Raw genomic sequence first — 15,394 nt, 5'->3', positions numbered from 1 at the left:
GGCCACTTTGAGTATTTAGTGATGCCTTTTGGTCTTTCTAATGCTCCGTCAGTTTTCCAGTCCTTTATGCATGATATTTTTCGCGATTATTTGGATAAATTTATGATTGTGTATCTGGATGATATTCTGATTTTTTCGGATGACTGGGACTCTCATGTCCAGCAAGTCAGGAGGGTTTTTCAGGTTTTGCGGTCTAATTCTTTGTGTGTGAAGGGTTCTAAGTGTGTTTTTGGGGTACAGAGGATTTCCTTTTTGGGATATATTTTTTCCCCCTCTTCCATTGAAATGGATCCTGTCAAGGTTCAAGCTATTTGTGATTGGACGCAGCCCTCTTCTCTTAAGAGTCTTCAGAAATTTTTGGGCTTTGCTAACTTTTATCGTCGATTTATTGCTGGTTTTTCGGATATTGCTAAGCCATTGACCGATTTGACTAAGAAGGGTGCTGATGTTGCTGATTGGTCCCCTGATGCTGTGGAGGCCTTTCGGGAGCTTAAGCGCCGTTTTTCCTCTGCCCCTGTGTTGCGTCAGCCTGATGTTGCTCTACCTTTTCAGGTTGAGGTCGACGCTTCTGAGATCGGAGCTGGGGCAGTGTTGTCGCAGAAAAGTTCTGACTGCTCCGTTATGAGGCCTTGTGCCTTCTTTTCCCGTAAATTTTCGCCCGCTGAGCGGAATTATGATGTTGGGAATCGGGAGCTTTTGGCCAGGAAGTGGGCTTTTGAGGAGTGGCGCCATTGGCTTGAGGGGGCCAGACATCAGGTGGTGGTATTGACTGACCACAAAAATTTGATTTATCTTGAGACCGCCAGGCGCCTGAATCCTAGACAGGCGCGCTGGTCATTATTTTTCTCTCGGTTTAATTTTGTGGTGTCATACCTACCGGGTTCTAAGAATGTTAAGGCGGATGCCCTTTCTAGGAGTTTTGAGCCTGACTCACCTGGTAACTCTGAGCCCACAGGTATCCTTAAGGATGGAGTGGTATTGTCAGCCGTTTCTCCAGACCTGCGGCGGGCCTTGCGGGAGTTTCAGGCGGATAGACCTGATCGTTGCCCACCTGATAAACTGTTTGTTCCTGATGATTGGACCAGTAGAGTCATCTCTGAGGTTCATTCTTCTGCGTTGGCAGGTCATCCTGGCATTTTTGGTACCAGGGATTTGGTGGCAAGGTCCTTCTGGTGGCCTTCCCTGTCACGAGATGTGCGAGGCTTTGTGCAGTCTTGTGACGTTTGTGCTCGGGCCAAGCCTTGTTGTTCTCGGGCTAGTGGATTGTTGTTGCCCTTGCCTATTCCTAAGAGGCCTTGGACGCACATCTCGATGGATTTTATTTCAGATCTGCCTGTTTCTCAGAAGATGTCTGTCATCTGGGTGGTGTGTGACCGTTTCTCTAAGATGGTCCATTTGGTTCCTCTGCCCAAGTTGCCTTCTTCTTCCGAGTTGGTTCCTCTGTTTTTTCAAAATGTTGTTCGTTTGCATGGTATTCCTGAGAATATCGTTTCTGACAGAGGGACCCAATTCGTGTCTAGATTTTGGCGGGCATTCTGTGCTAGGATGGGCATAGATTTATCTTTTTCGTCCGCTTTCCATCCTCAGACGAATGGCCAGACCGAGCGGATTAATCAGACCCTGGAGACATATCTGAGGTGTTTTGTGTCTGCTGACCAGGATGATTGGGTTGCTTTTTTGCCATTGGCGGAGTTCGCTCTCAATAATCGGGCCAGCTCTGCCACTTTGGTGTCCCCGTTTTTCTGTAATTCGGGGTTTCATCCTCGATTTTCCTCTGGTCAGGTGGAATCTTCGGATTGTCCTGGAGTGGATGCTGTGGTGGAGAGATTGCATCAGATCTGGGGGCAGGTGGTGGACAATTTGAGGTTGTCCCAGGAGAAGACTCAGCTTTTTGCCAACCGCCACCGTCGTGTTGGTCCTCGGCTTTGTGTTGGGGATTTGGTGTGGTTGTCTTCTCGTTTTGTCCCTATGAGGGTCTCTTCTCCTAAGTTTAAGCCTCGGTTCATTGGCCCGTATAAGATATTGGAGATTCTTAACCCTGTTTCCTTCCGTTTGGACCTCCCTGCATCCTTTTCTATTCATAACGTTTTTCATCGGTCATTATTGCGCAGGTATGAGGTACCGGTTGTGCCTTCCGTTGAGCCTCCTGCTCCGGTGTTGGTTGAGGGTGAGTTGGAGTACGTTGTGGAGAAAATCTTAGACTCTCGTGTTTCCAGACGGAGACTCCAGTATCTGGTCAAGTGGAAGGGATACGGCCAGGAGGATAATTCTTGGGTGAATGCATCTGATGTTCATGCCTCTGATCTGGTTCGTGCCTTTCATAGGGCCCATCCTGATCGCCCTGGTGGTTCTGGTGAGGGTTCGGTGCCCCCTCCTTGAGGGGGGGGTACTGTTGTGAATTTTGATTCTGGGCTCCCCCGGTGGCTACTGGTGGAATTGAACTGGTGTCTTCATCTTCTCTGTTCACCTGTTCCCATCAAGATGTGGGAGTCGCTATATAACCTTGCTGCTCTGTTAGTTGCTTGCCGGTCAACAATGTTATCAGAAGCCTCTCTGTGCTTGTTCCTGCTCCTAGACAACTACTAGATAAGTTGGACTCTTGTCCATGTTTGTTTTTGCATTTTGGTTCCAGTTCACAGCTGTAGTTTCGTTACTGTGTCTGGAAAGCTCTTGTGAACAGGAATTGCCACTCTGGTGTTATGAGTTAATGCCAGAGTTTTAAAGTAATTTCTGGATGGTGTTTTTGATTAGGGTTTTCAGCTGACCATGAAAGTGTCCTTTCTGTCTTCTGCTATGTAGTAAGTGGACCTCAAATTTGCTAAACCTATTTTCATACTACGTTTGTTATTTCATCTTAATTCACCGCCAATACATGTGGGGGGCCTCTGTCTCCTTTTGGGGTATTTCTCTAGAGGTGAGCTAGGACTAATATTTTCCTCTGCTAGCATTATTTAGTCCTCCGGCTGGTGCTGGGCATCTAGAATCAACGTAGGCATGCTACCCGGCCACTGCTAGTTGTGTGTTAGGTTTAGTTCATGGTCAGCTCAGTTCCCATCTTCCAAGAGCTAGTTCCTATATATGCTTATGCTATGATCTCTTGCCATTGAGATCATGACAGCGTAGAGGTCGATAGCCAACTTCACCATACCAGCCATGGCTCATACATGATGTCAGTGCCTTTGTGTCGTCCGTGACGGACACGCTGATGTGAGCTGCCAGCCTCTGATTGGGTGACAGCGATTGTTATGCCATTGGTAAAGAACTCATTCCTATTTAGCTGCCGGACTTGCCGTTCTTCCACCGGTAATGAGTGCCCCCTAGTCCTCAGGATGGTCTTTGGAAGGAGTAAGTCATGTGCAAGTCCTATATACTGACCACACATACATGTAAATGAGATCTCCACTGTGACGTCTTTTTTTCTAAGCTAAAAAAAGCCCAAGTTTCCAACCTTTCATCATATGAGAGACTTTCCTTCCCTTGTAATAATCTAGTTTCCCACCTTTGAAATGAGTACAGCTTCCAAAAATCCTTTTAAAAAGGTGGAACCCAAAACTTGATTCCATATTCCAGATGTGGTCTTACAATCGATTTAAAAAGGGGTAACAATACGTTAGGGTCAAGGGATTTTATCTCTCTTTTTATACACCCTAAAATCTTGCTTGCTTTTGCAGCTGCTGCCTGACATTGAGTGCTGCTGCTCAGCTTACTTGTAATAAACGTCGGATTATGTAACTCCGGGGATCTGAAAACAGGATCCAAGACATTGATTTCCTTGAATAACACAATCTGAATGTCATTATGTGCAATCTTTACATGATACGATTAAGAGGAATGTAAAATATTCAATTAGAAATGTTAGCTCTAGGAAATTCATAATGGATGCAGAGTCTATTCTTCTATTGCATATATCATTTATATCAGACGGTCTATTACATTATACCATGACAAGCTGAGAAAGGATCGTTATGTCTCATTATGATTTCAGACATTTCGTAGATGATGATAAATCCAGTGATGTTATATTTTCTAGATAATTTATTATGAGTTTCACACTGCTGAGTTAAATATATTGGCTCTGCTATAAAATAATATAAATGGTGAAAACAAGTAACAATTACATGAAAAATATCCATATAACCCAAGACCATCCATTATTAATTCAGGCCAACACTATGCCGATAAATGAAGGTGAGTATGTAAAGGAGCTGAATTATAGTGATTACAGTACAGTAAGATACCTGTATTAAAGTAAGCCATCTTTGGTGTGGCATTACTATCATTGCCCTCCCTTCCAGCATCATAGGGACTATTTAAAGGCTGCCAGCGCCATCTTGCGCACATTGCAGCCAGAAACAGCGTAGGGAGAGTGTCGTTTCAGTGTAGGGGCAGTGAAAGAAGTGTAGGGACAGTGATAGAAAGTTAAAGTGAGCGTTATTTATTCCAAAAAGCTCTTTTAAGAGCTGAAGACTGTCAAGATTACTTGTTTTTGTTTGTTAGGTGGGGATTTAATATGGAGATATTTATTAGGAGGGAGGGACGGAGGGTGGGTGAAAGGCAGGCACCTCACATCATTGGAAGTACATGCTGCAGCTCTCTGCTATTTTGCATTTAAAATAGCTAATATTTGTCTAGCAGTTGTGCGACTGGCGCAACCTGGGTAGAGATAATCGTACGTGACAATTTAGCAGTGGCAATAATCTTCATTACTCCGCATTTGGAGTGTGTCAGCAAGCCGATTGAAAAAAAATCATAACTGAAAACTGCCATATGCTTTTGTATAAAGCCCCTTGTAGTCTGATACCTCTAAAGAAAATCCTGAGTGACTAATTGCCTCCAGAAATCTGGAGTAGTAAATTAATTCCACCGGTGTGTATGTGTAATTTATTCTCAGTGTAACTACACCTGTTCTCTGAAGGCCTCAGAGGATTACCTGAGAAGATTGGGGATCAAACAGCATCATGAAAACCAAAGAGCAAACAGGACAGGTCCGGGATAAAGTTGTGGAGAAGAGTAAAGCAGGGTTTGGTTATAAAAATTAGAACATCGCACAAAGCACTGTACAATCCATCATCCAAAAATTGAAAGAGTGTAGCACAACTGCAAACCTACCATGATATGGCTGTTCACCTAAATTGACATCCCAAGCAAGGAGAGCACTAATTAGAGAAGCAGCCAAGAGGCCCATGGTCAGTCTTGAGGAGCTGCAGAGATCCACAGATCAGAGGGGAGAATCTGTCCACAGAACTACTATTAATCAAACATAGTGGTGGCAGCATCATGCTGGGGGGAAGCTTTTCTTTAGCATGGGAAGTCAGAGTCAGAGTTGGGAAGATGGATGCAGCTAAATACAGGACATTCCTGGAGGAAAACCTGTTAGAAGCTGAAAAATACTTGAAACTGTGGTGTAGGTTCACCTTCCAGCAGGACAACAACACTAACCATACTGTCACTCAGTGCCTTGGGATTGTGGGTGCTAACCAGGTTCCTAGAATTAGGAGTGCCCTAATTTATCCCTCTCCCCCCCCCCCCCGGATTACTCTTGAAGGTGGAAAAGCCAAGTTCACATGTCTTGCTATGCTCCTATATCAACTCTTATCTGTCCCCTCCCCCACACAGGAAAATGGGAAGCCGAAGTGTATAGTATTATACTAACCAGACAATCCAAGGGAATATGTATAGGAATAAATGAAAATAACAATCATACAAAATACACTCACCAAACAGAGCAGAGTGGGACACAGGGGAGTTAAAGGAAGGAGAAACCAAATAGGAGAGGATGAGGATGTGCACGCAAACTAAACTCCAAGCAACAATCTCCTGAACAAATCTCCAAACACCAACCAAGAACTACAGCTCCAACTCCAAACCAGGCAGTAAGAACTTCCCCTGATAATTTTTAAGTGCCAGAGGCGAGCATATATAGCAGACGGGAGTGTTCAACACTGAACAGCTGACACAATTCAGGTAGGAAAGCTCTAGATTAACCCTTGCACTACCAGCAAGGAAAAAAACTGCCCTGTTTAATAAAATGGTGAAGTACTTCTAACCAGTGCAGGAGTTTGTGAAACCAGATGCTGCGATCTTCTATCCCCATGACACACACTGCCAGAGCTACAGGGGAAGGTTTATATCAAATGGCCCAATGACCGTCCAGACCTAAATCCCACTGAGAATCTATGGCAAGACTTGAAAATTTCCTTGACACTTCACAAATACGTGTTACTTTGTGTTGGTATAACATAAAATCCCAATAAAATACATTTACATTTGTGGGTATAACGTGAAAAAATGTGAAAAATTTCACACGGTATGAATACTTTTTCAAGCACTGTATAATTCTTCTTTGACCAGAGCTTAAAATAGAGTACTGGATTTAAGGATGGAAGTCATAAGGATGGAAGTCACGACACACTGAATCCTGTTCCAGGCTCTGCCACTTACAATTATTGGCAAGGCCATTGATTTTCTAAAACTGCAGCCAGTGACTGGTCACAATAATATAATTCCTTTAGATATGTGATATGTGATGTCATATAATAACATTTCTACCAACGAGTCCTGGAGCTGCAACAATAAAAATCGAATGTTGTGATCATGTCCCAATCACACATCATATTCCATTCACCATCTGTCAGTTCCTTTATTTTCAGCTACGATTAAAGATGTCAACCTTATACGTGTACATGTGGCTGCTTAAAGTGCTCCTGAATAAATACTACGTGGGGAGAATTTTAGTTCCTCAGGTCATCTTTTTCTTTTCCAGCCGCAAACAGCGCCTCTCACTCTGAAGGACTTTGCTTGGATCTACAAGACATGGTCACCCATTCATTTGGACTCTCAGCATGTAACACCACACTTATCCTGTAGTGGCCACTGCAGGAAAAATATGACGCTACAATATCTTCACCCGCCTCCAATCATTTGGATTTCCTGCTTTAAAAAAAAAAATAAAAATTGTCCAGTTTTTTGTCCAGACTTTTTTTTACTTGGAGACAAGTCTAAAGTGCAGGCACAGCTGTATAATGGCCATTTATTTATTTCTCCTATTAATATATGAATACAAGAATACAATGGGCAGATAACAACTGGCTGCTTTATCCATCCCTTTTGAGATTGCAGAAATACAAGTATACAATGTGGTGAATGGGTTACATTCCTGTGATGTAAGAAGAGAACGCAGATACATTTTTACAATGACAAGATGATTGCTGGTTACATTATTTGTATGTGATATATTGCGGAGGTACAAGTCTACAAGCCCTGGATTCTGCATTGTTCTGTCTATGGCTGTGGACGTCCAGTCTGTGTCACATCCTTACACAAGTATATAAAGTATGCCATAGAACTGCCTTTCCACAATGCAGAGATGATTGTCAGCTCACATCCTATATAATCGGCGCCCATTCTATGTGCCCATTATTAGTACACTGCACAAACTATTGTGAGTAGAGATGGGCGAATTGAATGGTAAAGTTCGGGGTGCATACTTGACTCCTAGTGTCCCTGCATGGACCTTGAACAAGTCCGTGCTCCTGTTTGGGTTCGGCAGCCCGAACAAAACTTGTTGAAAAGCTTCAGCGCAGCCAATCAACAAGCTTTTCCTGTGTGGGCACTTCCGGCCCTGTCACGGCCATGTCAAGTATTGGCATGGCTGTGATTGGCCTGCGTCTCCTCTATTTTTGATAACAAGCTCAGGTAAAGCTGACAGCTGCGGCTGTCAGATGTCAGCATTATCTTGGCTGGTTATCAAAAATAGAGGGGTCCCCACCCCATTTTTTCATATTATTTAAATAAATAGTTTAAAAAAAATTACTTACGGTTTCCCTTCATTTTTGATAACCAGCCAAGCTAAAGCAGACAGCTGAAGGCTGGTATTCTCAGGCTGGGAAGGCAAATGGATATTGCATCTCTCCACCCTAAAAATAGGAATGCACGGCAGCCCCAGAAAGGCACAGTAATGTGACTGCTCAGCCTGTCAGCCAGAACACACTGAACTCAGTGTGAGAACGCGACTGCACTGACGAGCAGTGATGTCATTAAGGTTACTGCTGGTCACTAGCAGTCATGTTCTCATGCTCAGCTCAGTGTGATCTGGCTGACAGGCTGAGCAGTCACATTACTGATGTCACCGCTCAGCAATGCAATCCAATGTAGCTGAGTTGGTGTTTGTCGTTGGACCTCATCATAATAAATTAACGGCGGACTGGTGAGGATTACTTTGATTTTGTATTTTTATGTTAAAAAATGGGATTTGTTGGGTAGTGTTTTGTTCACTTAAAGGTCTTTTTCTGTGTGTCTCTTTTTTATTTTTGACTATGGGGTTAGTAGTGGGGGTGTATTATGGACGCCTATCCATTACTAACCCCTGGCTTGTTGTCAGCTGAAAATACAAAGCTGACATAAACCCCAAAACTATTATCCCTCCTTGCCAATGCACAAGGGTAAGCCGGAAGAGCTAAGTCTATGACCCAGAATTGGCACATCTCATGGATGCACCGTTTCTTGGGCGGCTGAGGGTGTTTTTTAGTCTGATAGGAGACCAATATCTATGGTCCCTTCCCAGCTGTCTATTTAGACTTTGCTGGTTATTAAATATAGGGGAACCACACGTCATTTTTAGGGGTATTCCCTCCAATTTAATAACTAGTGAAGGCTATTCAAACAGCTGTGAGCTGATATTAATAGCCTGGAAAGCTCCATGTTTATTGCCCCCTTCCCAGAATAATAACACCAGTCCCCAGCTGTCTGCTTTCCCTCAGCTGAGTATTAAAAATAAGGGGGACCCCAAGCCATTTAATTTATTTCTTATTTAGATAAATACATGTACAATAAGCTACACATGCAGTGCACCAATTCTCTCACTTACATATTTCTTACTATACACAGGCACTGGCTGGTCTATACTCTCATCAGCATATGCCTGCTCTTGCTGCTATAAGCAACACCACGCGTATGTTCATGAGTAACCTTTTCACCAAAGTTCACAGCTTCTGGCTCCCACGCTGTTATTTGTGTGACAGTGTGGGAACTGCAGCACTGTGACCGGCGGTAACATCAGTAAGGTTACCACTAATCAGAGCCGGTACTTCCCGAGTTGTTACACAGATGACAGCGTGGGAACCGCTAGATGTTCAGGCCCCCCAAAACCAAACTTTTCTCATAAAATTCAAATGAACCCAACGGATCCAAACATCCATGGGACTGCCCATCCCCAGTTGTGAACAATGTTCTCTATACCCCCCTATAGCACAGAGAATGGCAACATTTAGTCCAGGTTACTTGTTTTCCCATAGAAATAAAGTATGTCCACAAGATTCCCCACATGTTGGGGGATGCAGTTGTTAGTGGGTAGAGTTGGACACCCAGTTATGTGACATTCTAAATTAAAGTATAAATATGGGGGGTGTAGAAAGGGTCAAGTGCCTGTTCTACATACATGATATAAATGTCTTCTGGCCAAATTTAAAGAGTTAATAAAAGTATCTCTCCATACAGACGCCTCCTGTATAATACCAGTAAGAAATAAATCCTTTGTACTAGGAGCAGAAGAAGAGTGTAACTAATAAGAGGTTATATTCTCCCATACAGAATACACGCACCGTAATTCAAGATACACATGAAGCAGAGCTAGTAATATGTTAATATATCGCCAATGTGGTTCCACATGACTGCAGAGAAACCGAGTCAGACACCTTAACTTAGAGATCACAATGCAAGCACTACTGTATATGATAATAATAATTAAAATGAATAATAAAATAAAATTATAACAATAATAATAATAATAATTATTATTATTATTATTATTATTATAATAACTATAATACAATGTTAAATGCAAATTCTTTTGTATGATATACAGGTGTTGATAATGTGTTATAAATGTTGAAGTAAAATAATTATAATAATAAATGCATTATTATTATTATTATTGTTATATTAATATATATTAACAAGCATTATATCTATTAACTTATTATTATTATCATCATCATCTACACAGACACTACCCATATTCAATTTATTAAAATAATAATAATAATAACAAAGACATTACCAAGGATTCAATCTATGAAGTTGGTAAAATGCCCACTTTATCACTATTCTTTTGTCCATAGCCCCTGCATTCATCCTGACATTACAGAGTAACCTATTACACAGGACTGCTGGTGACCCAGCACCATTACAGTGACCTAGAGACCCCTATATACAGTAACATTACACAGGACTGCTGGTGACCCAGCACCATTACATTGACCTAGAGACCCCTATATACAGTAATATTACACAGGACTACTGGTGACCGAGCACCATTACATTGACCTAGAGACTCCTGTATACAGTAACATTACACAGGACTGCTGGTGACCCAGCACCATTACATTGACCTAGAGACTCCTGTATACAGTAACATTACACAGGACTGCTGGTGACCCAGCACCATTACATTGACCTAGAGACTCCTGTATACAGTAACATTACACAGGACTGCTGGTGACCAAGCACCATTACAGTGACCTAGAGACCCCTATATACAGTAACATTACACAGGACTGCTGGTGACCCAGCACCATTACATTGACCTAGAGACTCCTGTATACAGTAACATTACACAGGACTGCTGGTGACCAAGCACCATTACAGTGACCTAGAGACCCCTATATACAGTAACATTACACAGGACTGCTGGTGACCGAGCACCATTACATTGACCTAGAGACCCCTATATACAGTAACATTACACAGGACTGCTGGTGACCCAGCACCATTACAGTGACCTAGAGACCCCTATATACAGTAATATTACACAGGACTACTGGTGACCGAGCACCATTACATTGACCTAGAGACCCCTATATACAGTAACATTACACAGGACTGCTGGTGACCCAGCACCATTACATTGACCTAGAGACTCCTGTATACAGTAACATTACACAGGACTGCTGGTGACCCAGCACCATTACATTGACCTAGAGACTCCTGTATACAGTAACATTACACAGGACTGCTGGTGACCAAGCACCATTACAGTGACCTAGAGACCCCTATATACAGTAACATTACACAGGACTGCTGGTGACCCAGCACCATTACATTGACCTAGAGACTCCTGTATACAGTAACATTACACAGGACTGCTGGTGACCAAGCACCATTACAGTGACCTAGAGACCCCTATATACAGTAACATTACACAGGACTGCTGGTGACCGAGCACCATTACATTGACCTAGAGACCCCTATATACAGTAACATTACACAGGACTGCTGGTGACCCAGCACCATTACAGTGACCTAGAGACCCCTATATACAGTAATATTACACAGGACTACTGGTGACCGAGCACCATTACATTGACCTAGAGACTCCTGTATACAGTAACATTACACAGGACTGCTGGTGACCCAGCACCATTACATTGACCTAGAGACTCCTGTATACAGTAACATTACACAGGACTGCTGGTGACCAAGCACCATTACAGTGACCTAGAGACCCCTATATACAGTAACATTACACAGGACTGCTGGTGACCCAGCACCATTACATTGACCTAGAGACTCCTGTATACAGTAACATTACACAGGACTGCTGGTGACCAAGCACCATTACAGTGACCTAGAGACCCCTATATACAGTAACATTACACAGGACTGCTGGTGACCGAGCACCATTACATTGACCTAGAGACCCCTATATACAGTAACATTACACAGGACTGCTGGTGACCCAGCACCATTACAGTGACCTAGAGACCCCTATATACAGTAATATTACACAGGACTACTGGTGACCGAGCACCATTACATTGACCTAGAGACCCCTATATACAGTAACATTACACAGGACTGCTGGTGACCCAGCACCATTACATTGACCTAGAGACTCCTGTATACAGTAACATTACACAGGACTGCTGGTGACCCAGCACCATTACATTGACCTAGAGACTCCTGTATACAGTAACATTACACAGGACTGCTGGTGACCAAGCACCATTACAGTGACCTAGAGACCCCTATATACAGTAACATTACACAGGACTGCTGGTGACCGAGCACCATTACAGTGACCTAGAGACCCCTATATACAGTAACATTACACAGGACTGCTGGTGACCAAGCACCATTACAGTGACCTAGAGACCCCTATATACAGTAACATTACACAGGACTGCTGGTGACCGAGCACCATTACAGTGACCTAGAGACCCCTATATACAGTAACATTACACAGGACTGAAGGTGACCCAGCACCATTACAGTGACCTAGAGACCCCTATATAACATTACACAGGACTGCTGGTGACCGAGCACCATTACAGTGACCTAGAGACCCCTATATAACATTACACAGGACTGCTGGTGACCCAGCACCATTACAGTGACCTAGAGACCCCTATATAACATTACACAGGACTGATGGTGACAGAGCACCATTACAGTGACCTAGAGACTCCTATATACAGTAACATTACACAGGACTGCTGGTGACCAAGCACCATTACAGTGACCTAGAGACCCCTATATACAGTAACATTACACAGGACTGATGGTGACCCAGCACCATTACAGTGACCTAGAGACCCCTATATAACATTACACAGGACTGCTGGTGACCCAGCACCATTACAGTGACCTAGAGACCCCTATATAACATTACACAGGACTGCTGGTGACCCAGCACCATTACAGTGACCTAGAGACCCCTATATAACATTACACAGGACTGCTGGTGACCCAGCACCATTACAGTGACCTACAGACCCCTATATAACATTACACAGGACTGCTGGTGACCGAGCACCATTACAGTGACCTAGAGACTCCTATATACAGTAACATTACACAGGACTGCTGGTGACCCAGCACCATTACAGTGACCTAGAGACTCCTATATACAGTAACATTACACAGGACTACTGGTGACCCAGCACCATTACAGTGACCTAGAGACCCCTATATACAGTAACATTACACAGGACTGCTGGTGACCGAGCACCATTACAGTGACCTAGAGACTCCTATATACAGTAACATTACACAGGACTACTGGTGACCCAGCACCATTACAGTGACCTAGAGACTCCTATATACAGTAACATGACACAGGACTGCTGGTGACCCAGCACCATTACAGTGACCTAGAGACCCCTATATAACATTACACAGGACTGCTGGTGACCGAGCACCATTACAGTGACCTAGAGACTCCTATATACAGTAACATTACACAGGACTGCTGGTGACCGAGCACCATTACATTGACCTAGAGACTCCTGTATACAGTAACATTACACAGGACTGCTGGTGACCAAGCACCATTACAGTGACCTAGAGACTCCTATATACAGTAACATTACACAGGACTGATGGTGACCCAGCACCATTACAGTGACCTAGAGACTCCTGTATACAGTAACATTACACAGGACTGCTGGTGACCCAGCACCATTACAGTGACCTAGAGACCCCTATATAACATTACACAGGACTGCTGGTGACCCAGCACCATTACAGTGACCTAGAGACCCCTATATAACATTACACAGGACTGCTGGTGGCCAAGCACCATTACAGTGACCTAGAGACCCATATATAACATTACACAGGACTGCTGGTGACCGAGCACCATTACATTGACCTAGAGACCCCTATATAACTTTTCACAGGACTGCTGGTGGCCAAGCACCATTACAGTGACCTACAGACCCCTATATAACATTACACAGGACTGCTGGTGACCGAGCACCATTACAGTGACCTAGAGACCCCTATATACAGTAACATTACACAGGACTGCCTGCACTCTCCAGTGTGGTTTCCCCAACAAGCAGAGTCTCAGCAATAATGGATTATGTATCATCAGGTCCATTACATGCACACGTGCAGCAGAGCGGAGTTTGTGTTGCTTTTACATAGGACTGCAGGCAGGTCAGCCCCACACTCTGCACAGATGCCAGCTGGCACTTACTTGGCATGGAGCACAGTCAGGGTGAGTGAGGGTGCCCTGGCGGAGCTGTCATCGTCCCCTGCAGCCCTCCTCAGGATCCCTCCTCAGGATCCCTCCTCAGGATCCCTCCTCAGGATTCCTCCTCAGGATCCCTCCTCAGGATCCCTCCTCAGGATCCCTCCTCAGGATCCCTCCTCAGCTCCTCCATTCATAAAGACACAGTGCAGACAGGCGGCACACATGGAGCTGCGCCAGCCGGAGCTCCTCCACCTCCAGTCCATTGATAAAACCGTGCAGAGGGGGAAGCAGCTGAGGAGACACGATGTGCGGCTGGTGAAGACGGAGAAGGGAGAACATCAGCAAACTCTCCAGCAGAATGGTGGGAAGTAACACTGTGAGGGAGAGCCAGGGAGAAAGCGTCAGCCACAGACAGGGGAGCAATGCCGAGAACGGCCACTGGAGGGCGCAGCTGCATATGGCATTACAGGCAGGATTCCTAGAGAGCAGTGCCGGGGGAGAGGATGCAGGGCACAGGGGAGAGGATGCAGGGCACAGGGGAGAGGATGCAGGGCACAGGGGAGAGGATGCAGGGCACAGGGGAGAGGATGCAGGGCACAGGGGAGAGGATGCAGGGCACTGCTGTACACAGCATCACTGGGGGCTGTGAGAGAAGGGAAGGCACATGTAAATATAAATCAGCCCCCATCAGGCAGAAATGGGGGTCTGCTCATACATACCAGGCACTGTGGGCATGCATGTGGATAAATGGGATGTTGTATATTTATGCTGTGACAGTATTGGGGCATGAGAATGACATGGATGAGTTCCTACCAGCAGGTCCCTTATATTTCCATACGTTGTATAGAAAGTCTTATTCCTTGTATATAGAGACCTGCAGGGAAGCAGCACGGCCGGGCGAGGGGGGACCGGGAGGTGATTCATGAGTCTGTCTACACTGCTTCATAGTTCTAAGAATCAAGTCCAGGGAGACATGAGATACGGCACCCCCTACTCCACTCATTACAGTCTTAGCCCCCATAAAGAAAGCTAGAGCGCCCCCGTACCAGTACAAGAGTGGTCTGGATATACAATGCTACCTGCATGGGTGTAACTATATAGGATCTGCTATGGGGCCAGGGGTTGAGAGGCCAGCCCAAGTGCAAGAACATTGCACTTCTTTGCATAAACTATAGAATCCTCTGATATATAATAATAATATATGGGGCTACTATACATCTCATCTATGCATTCTTCTTACCCCTATGTCCGCCTGCAGAATGTGCCCTAAACAGTGTGATCCTCAGCTATCATTGGCTTCAATAATGAAATGCTGGCTGCTTGTAGTCACCACTAGAGGGCGCTCACTGAGCACACGTGTATACAGCCTCCATAAAATGAATGGGAATGATATGGAGTAAATACAGGTGAAGATAGCTC

General features: G+C 44.4%; 1 protein-coding gene across 1 annotated transcript in view; it reads right to left on the bottom strand.

Annotated features, from left to right (window-relative positions):
- Window positions 1-14,468, bottom strand: part of LOC143793357 (histamine H2 receptor-like) — a 107,155-nt gene extending 92,687 nt beyond the window's left edge. Inside the window, exon 1 of the mRNA XM_077280261.1 lies at window positions 13,979-14,468. The gene's annotated coding sequence lies outside the window, so the exon portion shown is untranslated. The remainder of the gene's footprint in view (window positions 1-13,978) is intronic.
- Between the last annotated feature and the right edge of the window lie 926 nt (window positions 14,469-15,394).

Source organism: Ranitomeya variabilis, chromosome 1 (genome assembly GCF_051348905.1).
Source record: "Ranitomeya variabilis isolate aRanVar5 chromosome 1, aRanVar5.hap1, whole genome shotgun sequence".
NCBI lineage: Eukaryota > Metazoa > Chordata > Amphibia > Anura > Dendrobatidae > Ranitomeya > Ranitomeya variabilis.
This window is presented reverse-complemented; position numbering and strand designations above follow the sequence as displayed.